The following is an 11,357-nucleotide window of genomic DNA, read 5'->3' as shown; positions in this document are numbered from 1 at the left end:
GCAGAGTGGAGGAATGAGACTTGGCTGTCCTGAGTGGCCCCTTAAATGGAGATTTTGGGAGAAGCCATGCAATCAGAAGGAGAGGCACTGGGGTGGAAGGTACATATATGTGAATATGTATGTATTTATTAAGATTACATTTATTCTGTATATAGTTTCATGTGTACTTGTGCCCCCCATTAGAAAGTATGTTCCTTGCAAGTAAGGATTGTTTCTTTGTATTTGTATCCCCAAGGCACAGCCCCGGACACAGAGTAGGACTTTCAATAAATATTTGATTGATTTACTTTTGAATAATACAAAGTATTCTTATTTGTTGACACAAAGAATGAAACAATCACTGCTTTCAAAGAAGATATAGTCTAACGAGTGGAAATAAATACATATAAACTATATGCAGAATAAATATATTAATAAACGCATTATATGTATTATACATAATATACATATATCATATTAACATATTGTATGTATATAATATATTAATATAATATATGTACATAATATATATTCACACATACGTGCTTCCACTCTGTACTACATTCTAATGGGGTAGATGAGACTCTATAAAACATCTCCAGCATAAATGTAAAGTTTCAACCTTACACCATGCTGAGGTTTGAAAGCAGATATAGTTTTTAATTTCAAAATTCTAACATTTGGCTACAGCTGTAGGAGACCTCAAGTCAGATGACCTGAGTTCAAATCCTGCCTCTGACTCCTCCTATTTATGTGACTGACTATGAGCAAGTCATTTAAACTGTCTAGGCCTCAGTTTCCTCATCTCTAAAATGAGGCCTCTGAGGTCGCTTAGCTCTAGACTAAAAATTTAGATCCCTCAAATAGAACTCAAAAGTAAAAGCAGAGAACTAACTATATTTAGGGTTTTATTTATATGAACTAGAAGTTAAGAATCCTGATTCATGATGTTTTAGGACTCATTATTCAATGGGGATGTATTACATGTATAACATGTAGTTATAATAATAGTTAACATTTATATAGGGCCTACTAAGTGCCAGGCACTATACTAAGTGTTTTAAAAATATTATCTCCTATCTCTTTTGATCCTCACAACCATCCAAGAAGGTAGGTACTATTATTATCCCCATTTTATAACTGAAGAAATTTAGACAAACAGGGTAATTGATCTGCCCAAGGTCACACAGCTAATAAGTATCTGAGGCTAGATTTTAATGTGTGTGCATATATATATATATATACACATATATATGTATATATATACATATACATATACATATATATATGTATATATATACATATACATATACATATATATATACACGAATATGTTTTATATATATCTATGTACATTTATGTGTCTATATACATATTAATGATTACTAAGTACATGCATTTTAAATTTAAAAATTTCCCTTGGACTGTTTTTACAATGTGCGAATTCAAAGTGTGAAAATGAATTAGACTTGGTTACAACAAAAGTTGCCTATTTATATCCAGTTCCTTAAATGACATACCAACAGTATAAACTCAGAAAAATAAGTGTCTTATAGAATACACATATAACCTTAAAGAAGAGTGCTTCTGCAATCACAGTAATTAAAGTCAGTCGACATATTAAACATTGTGCAAAGCAGGGAGGCTAGGTCTTATGGCAGGGTTATGTCTAGGAGTAACAGAATGGAAGGAAACCCTTTGCAAAAATTTGCTTTGGGTCCTCAAATTTAAGAATATGAAATAGTTTACAGTAACCAAATTCCCCCCCCTTCTGTGCATCAGTGTTTTGTTTTTTTCACTACAAAGTTTGTATTTTGTTGTAGTATTCCTTTCTGTTTTCTTTTGTTATATATGAATTTAATTTTCCTAATTCACCATCATTACAACTGGGAGAATCTCAAACAATTCTAGAAAGCTTAAATAAGAAGGGGCCTTAGAAACCAAATAAAAACTGAAGCATGAATCGTCTTTGCTTTTGCTCACTGTTTTTGTCAGTCAGTAAACATTTATTAAGGGCCTACTATGCACCAGACACTGTGCTAAGTGCTGGGTATACAAAGAAAGGTAAAAGTCTTTGCTCTCAGAGAACTCACAATCTAATAGAGGAGATAGCATGCAAACAACTATGTACAAACAGGCTACAGACAGGCTAAAGTGGAAATAATCAAGAGGCTAGAAGTAAGAAGTAAGAAGGAATGGGAAAGCCTTCTTGTGGAAGGTAGTAATTTAGCGAGGACCTGAAGGATTGTAATTCTTGAGGATGGATGAGGAGAATGTTTTTCAGGGTAAATTTTTTTTTGGCTGCTTTATGGTGAGGCACTGGGGTTAAGTGACTTGCCTAGGGTCACACAGTTAGTGTCAAGTGTCTGAAGATGCATTTGAATTCGGGTCCTCCTGAGGGCCAGAGCTCTATCCACTGCACCAACTTGCTGCCCTCAGGGTAAAAAAAATCTTTTTAAAGAAATTTTCTCTTCTTTCTAGCTCCAAATTAAGAAATTTTCCAGGATAAGGTCAGATTTTCCAGACTTCCACTCTCTGCTAAGGACTATCTGACCAGTTAGTGAGTCTATACACACAACTCAAACTCTAAGCCAACAGGAAATCTTTATCAATGAATGAGGGAAATGGAGAGGTAGGAAAGCACTATAACAAACTTGTCTTTAAATTCTTAATACAAGACATTTTTTTAAAAGTAACTCAATCCTTGCCTTTAACAATAAATTAAAATCAATAGCGCAAACATTGTACTGGAGAAACATACTGCTTGAGGCAGTCAGATGGCCTGTGGGGTAACTCGTACTTTTTCTGAGTGGGGAAGGAGAGTAGTGGACCACTTCCTGGTCCTGGAAACTGACCTGGCATTCTGGAAATCTTCATGGCTGTGTGGAGGCAGCCTGATACTTCAATCAAGGGCATTAACATCCACTAGCATTGGATAGAAAATCAGGAACTACTATGAGTTATAGTAACTTTAATGAAATCATATTTTTAAAAAAATTATTAGTTCATTATAGTATTGCTAAAGCTTACACTTTAATTCCTTGCCAGGCAAAATAAAACTTGCATGCCCAGACTGGATTGGCCACAATGGAGTATTTTGAAAAGCAGAAAGTTAAATGGACAGGACTGGTTCAGAGTGCTGTTCAATAGCCCATATCCTGTTTGCAAACAAAACCTTTTTTATTCTAGGACACCCAATCATTGTTTCTTTATAAAGTTTCCAGTCCCTCCCCCATATAATTTTAATTTCAAAAGTGAATTTGTGAATTTTTAAAATGGGGAGAGGGGGAGGAAAGAATGTTTATTTCCTCAAGACATGTGAGTCACTAAATTATAATTAAATATTCCAATTAAACTTTTGCCCTCTAATAGCTCAAGGGCACTTTTTACTGTTGGGATATTATCAAAGGACTAGACACCTTAAGCCACCCCCAAAATATAATAATCCTACTTTGAAATAAAAATTTTCATCCTACTATCTCTATTTTCTTTGCCTTAATGGATTAAAAAAAATGCAGTCAGTTGACACGGATTGATCTTTTGAGATATTCTTAAATTCCTCTACTGTTAAAACACAACTTTGAGAAGGGTAGCTCCAGGGTTTGAATCCACAGACAGGCTCCAGGTATACAAATCTTGGCATTTATTATCTGTCTGCCCCCTTTTCAGTGTCACCATCCTCCTTGGACAGTCCTCTTCAGTCCCATTTCCAAACTGATATTATTTTCTGGGCCTACAAAAATAAAGTAATAGATTTGACATTTAAGCCCTACTTTCAGCTACTAATAGGTTGCTTTTTTTTTTTCATGGAGCATGACTTTTCTGCCTGTTCTGAAGTAGTTTCCAAAAGATTTAGCTTCCCAAAGTAAGAGAACACTTGAGTAAGTGAAGAGCCTCAAAATTAGATATCACTTTAGCAGAAATTAAATAAATGCACTCGACCTTTAAGAGGAAGCATATGAGCGGCCTCAGTCAGATCCAGCATGCAATGCTAGTTGGAAGACTACAAATCCCAGGATACATCACTGTCACCTTACTTAGATAATGGGGAAGCAGTGCATGTAGGGATCTGTAGCAAGATGGGATCCGTAGTCAGATTACGCCCGAAATCATTGATAAAAGATTGTTCTGAGTACTTCTTCACCCATTTATGTATCCCGTCCCCCTCATACCTCCATCATTTGTCTGGACTGCTAATAAGTACATTCCCTTGTTACACAATGTTATGACCAAAATCTTCCCTTATTACTGAGCACGTATACCTAAGAACTAAGTTACCTTAGAATTTCAGGGTCTATACTCCACAATTCTGATTTTAGAAAAAGCTGCTGAGGGAAGAGTGAGGGAATGTTTTGGGGCTATATGTGCTAAGTACATGCTACTTTCATTGCTTTTTTTCCCCCAGAACACAGTGTAGTAAAATGTCAGCCCTGAATTTTATGTTACAAATCTTATGGGGGAAAACACTTTTGCTTAAATCTATAAAAGTAGAATCTTTCTGACTTTGGTGCTATGGGAATATAAAATGGGGAACTTGTCAATCCCATTAATAATTTAACTACAACCAATATTAAAGTTGAAAAGGAATGAGTAATTATGCCTATAGGGCAGGAATTCTTAACCTTTTTTTGTGTCCTGGATAACTTTCAAAGTCTGGTAAAGCCTATGGATCCTTTCTCAGATAAACATTTTTTAAAAAATCATAATTCAAGTAAATGTTAAATTTCAGTTAGGAGTTAGTGAAAATATGTAATTTTCCCAACCACAGTTCATGGAACTCTTGAAATCTATCAGAAAACAGGTTCTTTGTGGTTTCCATGTTAAGAACCTCAGGGTTACAGGGGGTCAGGCAAAAAGGAAACAAGAGGAGAAGAGATAAGGAAAAACATCATTTGTCTTTGGATATTTCCCAGCTAACAACTGTGATTTTCTTTTCAGGGTTCTTAGACTGCAACCTGTTTAAAAAAAACCCAACAACCTGCATTTGAAGACAGGGGTCATGGTGAAGAAAGAGGAAGGCACGTCACTGTGAAAGAGAGAGGAAATCTCCATATATAGGTTTTCTCCATTTCTCTTGATCCCAATTCATTTTTTTCCAATTTAATTTATATAGTACTCCCTTTTCTCCCTAGTCCTTTCTCACTGAGGTCTGAATATCAACTTAGTGACAAGTCTCTGGTAAGAAATAGTAATCAGTACTTCAGGAGGAGAGAAAAAAAACCAGTCCACAGTATCTTCTTCCTCTATCTTTTGTTCTTTTGCCCAGTTCAGCAGGGTTAGAGATCTGTCTAACCAAACACATTTATAAAAACAACACAGATGGAAAAAAATACATATTCCCCAGACTACAGTTTTATCAAATTGGTCTATCAGGATATGTATCTATATATCTATATATCTATACCTATATAGTTGTAGAGGTATGACAAATGGACGAGACGGAGCCAAAATTGAAGTGGAAGAGAATCAACTGGGTTGCATTTGAAAAAAACTACTCAGATCTTTCAGTAATCCCCAACTATTTCCTACTTCAAAAACCCATCTTTTTAACATAGTCTCCTGTTCACACTATATGAATATTAAGTATTGAAACTCAAGGTTTGGAAGAAGTAAAATTACAAATAACCCAAAGGCCAATGGAAAGACCATAATGGGCATAAGTGGGCTGTGACGTGTTACAAACCATCATTTTCATGATAGTATTAACATAAATGACATAATTAAAGAAATGAGTGACCAGAAAATGAAGGAAGCAATAACAGGTTATAGCTCCAAGGACTAACATGTGTATAGTACTTTTTAGAAAGATATTTGGGTATCCTTAAATACTGAAGAGCCTCTCTGGTACATCTTCTATGGAAGATTGAGAGAATATGAACAAGAAATTCATAGAGTGGCAGAACACAGAAGGGGTTCAATCCTTATCACCATACCATCAAAACAGAGATTCACCAAATTATGATGGCATACTCAAGAAGAATCAATTAACAAGCATTTATTAAGTGCTTATGATGTGCCAAAACTGTTCTAGGCAGTGGGGATTCAGGGACAAAATTGAAGCCATTTTGTCAAGCTCAAATACTTTCTGTTCCATGGGGGAGAAAAGACGTAGATATGATATCTGTAGATACGAAGTCAGAGAAAGCACTAATAGCTGGGGGGGGGGTAGATAATTAAGAGTGGCTTCATGTAGAAAGTGGCATTTGAGCTGAGTTTTGAAGGATAGTAAGAATTCTAAGAGGTGGAGGGAAGTAAGAAGGAAGTGCTGGGAGAATGTGCAGCCTGTGCAAATGCATGGAGAAAGGAGGTGAAGTGCTGTGCATTTTGAAGTCTGTTTGGCTAGATATAGAGTGCATGAAGAGAGTAATGTGTAATAAGGCTAGAAAGGCAGACTGTGAAGAAATTTACACACCAAACAGTGTGTGTGTGTGTGTGTGTGTGTGTGTGTGGTGTGTGTGTGGTGGTAGAAGTTATTCAGTAGTTTCTGACTCCATGGACTTTTGTTCATGGGGTTTTCTTGGCAAAGCCATTTCCTTCTTCAGTGTGCTCCCATTTTATGGATGAGGAAGTGAGGCAAATACGATTAAGTGACTTGCCCAGGATCACATAGCTAGTAAGTGTATGAGACTGGATTTGAATTGGTGGTGGTGGTAGTAGGAAGCAGTTAATAGGGAGCCAATGGAGCTTATCAAATAGAGGAGTTAACATGGTCAGACTTGTGTTTAAGGAAAACCATTTTACTAGCTGTATAGAGAATAGGTTGGAATAGGAGTGGGACTTGAGTTAAGGAGATCAATTAGGAGGTCTCCAAATGGATACATAACCTAGATATGTAATAATAATAATAAGTAATCATTTGTAGCATTTACTGTGTGCCAGACACTGTGCTAAATAAAAGGTTACATCATGAGCAAATTGAAGGAAGGAGGAAGCTATTACCTTCCAGATCTATGGATATGGGAAGAATTTATCACCAAACAAAGGATAGAGAGGATCAGAAAAGATAAAATGGATAATTTTGATTAAACAAAATTTAAAAGTTACAAATCCAATGCAACTAAAATTAGAATGGAAACAGTTAAATGAGGGGAGTGGGAATCTTTGAGGCAAAGTTTTTCTGATGAAAGTCTAATTTCCAAAATGTATAAAGAACTGAGTCAAATTTCTAAGAATGAGAGATACTCCTCTACTGAAAAATGGTCAAAGGATATTAATAGGCAGTTCTAAAGGGAAGAGATACAAGATATCTATAGCCATATGAAAAAAATACACCCAATCACTAATAATTGGAGAAATGCAAATCAAAGTAGCTCTGATATTCTACCTCATAACCATCAGATTGGCATAGCTGACAAAAAAGAAAAAGACAAATGATGGAAGGGATGTGGGAAAACAAATTCATTAATACTCATTTGGCATAGCTGTGAATTGTTCAGCCATTTGGGAAAGCACTTTAGAGCTATATTCTGGCCAATGGAAAGAATTTTAGAACAATACTCCAAAAATTAGTAAACTGTACATGCCCTTTGACCCAGTGATATCACTACTAGGTTTATACCTTCAATCTCTTGATCAAAGAAGAAAAATATAGCAGCTTTTTTTTTAATAGTGGCAAAGAATTAGAAACTATCTTAAGAGTGTGCCCATCAATTGGGGAATGGTTGAACATGTTATGGCATATGAATACAAGAAGGAAGTTTTCAGAGAAACCTGGGAAGATTTATACAAACCAATGCAGATGGAAGTGAACAGAACAAGGAAAACTTTATACTATGACATCGTAAAAACAACTCTGAAAGACTGAAGAACCCTGACCAATACAATGATAAAGCATGATTCCAAAGGAGTGATGAGAAAAATGCTATCCAACTCCACACATTGAAATGATGAACTAAATATGCAAAATATACATGTTTCTTTGACATGGCCAATATGGGAAATCTGTTTTGATGGACAGTGTGTATTTATTACAAGAGTTTTGTTTTCCTTTTTTTTTCTCCAGTGGGAGAGGAGGCGGTAGAAATTAATTCAAAATAAAATAGCAACAGACAAGGTTATTGCAATAGTTCAGGAGAGAGATAATGAGAGCCTGAACTGAGGTGGTGGCTGATGAGTGTAGAGCAGAGGTGTCCAACTTGTGGCCTACAGGCTGTATTTACCAGAATCGGATTAAAATGTAATTGGGAAATGTTTAATAAATTAAATAAAAATACAACATAGAAAAATGTTAATTTGTGGTTTTCTAATATGCAGCCCACAAATATCCAGTTCTATCTGAGTTTGACACCACTAGTATAAACAATAGTACAGACGCGAAACATGGTGTCAAAGTAGAAGTGACAAGATTTAGCAACTTGTTGGATATGAGAGTTAAGAGTAAGAAGTTGGAGATGATATAGATACTGTGAACTCAAATGACTAAAAGATATAGGTGCCCTTGACAGAAATAAAGGAGTTTAGAAGGGGTGGTTTGGAGTAAAAGATAATGAATTCTGTTTTAAGATATGTTAAGTTTGAGATGTTTATAGGACATCCAGTTTGAAATATCTCAAAGTTGTTAGTAATGTGGACTGAATGCAGGAGAAAGACCACAGCTGAATATTTAGATATGGTTGATCTGCATAGAGAAGATAATTAGACCCATAAGAGCTAATGAGGTCACCATGTGAGTATAGAAAAAGAACAGAAGAGGGCCAAGGTTAGAAGACTGGAAGAGAGTATGTTAATAATCCAACAAAGGAGAGTGACAAAGAAAAAATTAGATAACCAAGAGGGAGCAATGTTATCAAAACCCAGAGAAGAACCAGTATAGAGAAGGTGGTTAACAGTGTCAGATGTTGCAGAGAGGTCAAGAAGGCTGAAGACTGAAAGTCATTAGACTCAGCAATTAAGAAATCACTGGTAATTTTGGAGACTAGTTTCAGTTGAATGATGAACTGGGAAGCAGATCCTTGAGAAAAGAGTGAGAGGACAGTAAGTGAAAATTACAAGCGTAGACTTTTTTCTAGGTATTTGGCTATGAAGGAAAAAAGCAAGGGGAGATGGTGGGAACCAGTGAAGATTTCTTAAGGAGAATGAAATGTTTCAGGCCTAGTTTGAGGAACCGTTTGATGTTCCTGTTAGAGAATTATTCTAAAATAGAATCATAATGTTGTAAGATTATAGATTCAGAGCTGGGAGGGATCTTAGAAATCAAGTCCAATCTCCTCATTTTACAGATAAGGAAACAGATGAGGATTCTTAGAGAAGTTCATATATAGGTAGGCTGTTAGGGGTTGGATTATTAACATTGGAGTTGAACAAATTAGTTGGTTTCTCACATGGTTATCGTTATGGAAACCTTAAAGTTTATATACTGCTATAAAATATTATTTCTATTTTTGTTAGAGTACTTAAGAGTCAGGAAGACTTCCTTTTTCTTGTCCATTTTACGTGAGATAATTTACTCCATTCTACCTCTCCCTTTCTCCTTCTCCCAGTATAATCCTCTCTCACCCCTTAATTTTATTTTTTAGATATCACCCCTTCATCTTCAACTCACCCTGTGCGCTCTCTCTCTCTCTCTCTCTCTCTCTCTCTCTCTCTCTCTCTCTCTCTATATATATATATATATATATATATATATATATATATATATTTTTTTTTTTTCCCCTCCAACTACCCTAAATCTTGTGTTATCCTGATTGTGTTTCCACAATCTTACTTCTGACACTTCTGATAGCTGTGTGACTTCAGGCAAGTCACTTAACCTTTTTGGGTCTTAAGTTTATCATCTGAAAAAATCAGATACCCACTTTTCAGAGTGGTTGTAAAGTTCAAATGCAATGTTTTATACACTTTAAAGCACCGTATAAAACCCAGTATAGGGACTCCATCCACCAAAACAAATAATGGTTTAGTAGAGAATACATAAGACAGCAAGGAATTTGCTCAAAATCACATAGCTACTAAGTATCAGAGGCCGGACAAAAATTGCATAATTCATATAACCTTTAAGGCTTAAAAATGTTTTTCCATGTTTATCTCATTTGAGCCTCACAACAAGGATATGAAATGGGTGCTATTATTATCCCCAATTTATTAAGGAGAAAACTAAGAGTAAGAAAGGAAAAGTCCATGGTAAGTAAATAAGGTAGATTCTGAACCCAGGTCTTTTTCACTCTAAGCCCAGTAGTCTATCCACTATGCCAGGCTGCCTTTCTGGGGCTATTTAAATGTGAATTACCTTATTAGTTGAGATCTGCTTCATGCTGTAGTTCAAGTCCCTCCCTCACCTTAGAGTCATCACACAGTGGGCACTCTGTAAACAGCCTTGCTTGCCAACCTGCCTGAGTGCTAGACCCACAGACTTACTGCCACATTCTACACAGAGCCTTTCCTAATCCCTCCAGCTGATAGTGCCCTTGCTTCACCAACCAAAATCACCTTGTATCTAATTTGTATATACCTATATGTGTACATGTTTTCTCCTCCATCGAATAGAAGCTCATTGAAAGTAGAAATTATTTGTCATCTTTCTATTTTTAGCAACGAACACAGTGCCTAGCACATATCTGGGGTTTAATAAATGTTGGTTTATTGACTGCCTGACAGCTTAAGTTCTGATTACATGCCTGCTTGCCTAACTGAATGCCAGATCTACAAACTTTCTGCTTGCTGCAAAGAGTATTAGACTGCCTGCTTGACCTCTGTACAAAGAGACTCATGGACTGCCTGCTGGATTTATAGCCTCTACCTGCCCGAACGCTGGATACACCGATTCAGGCTTCCTGAACGCTGAACGCACTGCCTCCCTGCCTGTATGCTGAACACATCGATGCCCTACCTGCCTCAGTGATGGACACACTGACTCCCTATGTGCTGGGTGCGCTGACTGCCAGCCTTCCTTGGTGATGGACGCACTGCCTGTGAGCTGGGCACGCTGACTGCCAGCCTTCCTTGGTGATTGACGCACTGCCTCTCTGTATGTGGGACGCATCCACTCTCTGCCTGCCTGGACGCCGGGCACACGGCCTCCCAGCCTCCCCGCCAGTCCGAGTGCGGGGCGCATCGACGCGTTCCGCCTGCCAGGGACGCACGGCTGGACGTCCGCCGGGCCGCCTGGCTCCTCCCGCCCGCACCTGTTTCTGCGGCTGCCGCCTCGCGGGGGTCGGGCGAGGGGCTGGGGGAAGGGGGGGTACTCTCGGGCTGTCCGCACTGGGCATGCTCAGAGCGCCCGGCGCAGTTTTCGGCGGCTGTGCAGGCAGCTAGCGAGCAGAGCCGGTACTGCGCGCTGGCCCGACTGACAGACGCCGCACGTCCCCGAGTAGGCCCCACCGCGCCTCGGCTGGCCGTGGGCGTCCCCCCAGCCAGGCCCCGCCGCCCTCCGGTCCGCCCGC

Source organism: Phascolarctos cinereus, unplaced genomic scaffold (genome assembly GCF_003287225.1).
Source record: "Phascolarctos cinereus isolate Bilbo 61053 unplaced genomic scaffold, phaCin_HiC Scaffold_5;HRSCAF=322, whole genome shotgun sequence".
NCBI lineage: Eukaryota > Metazoa > Chordata > Mammalia > Diprotodontia > Phascolarctidae > Phascolarctos > Phascolarctos cinereus.
Note: the sequence above shows the minus strand (reverse complement) of the source record.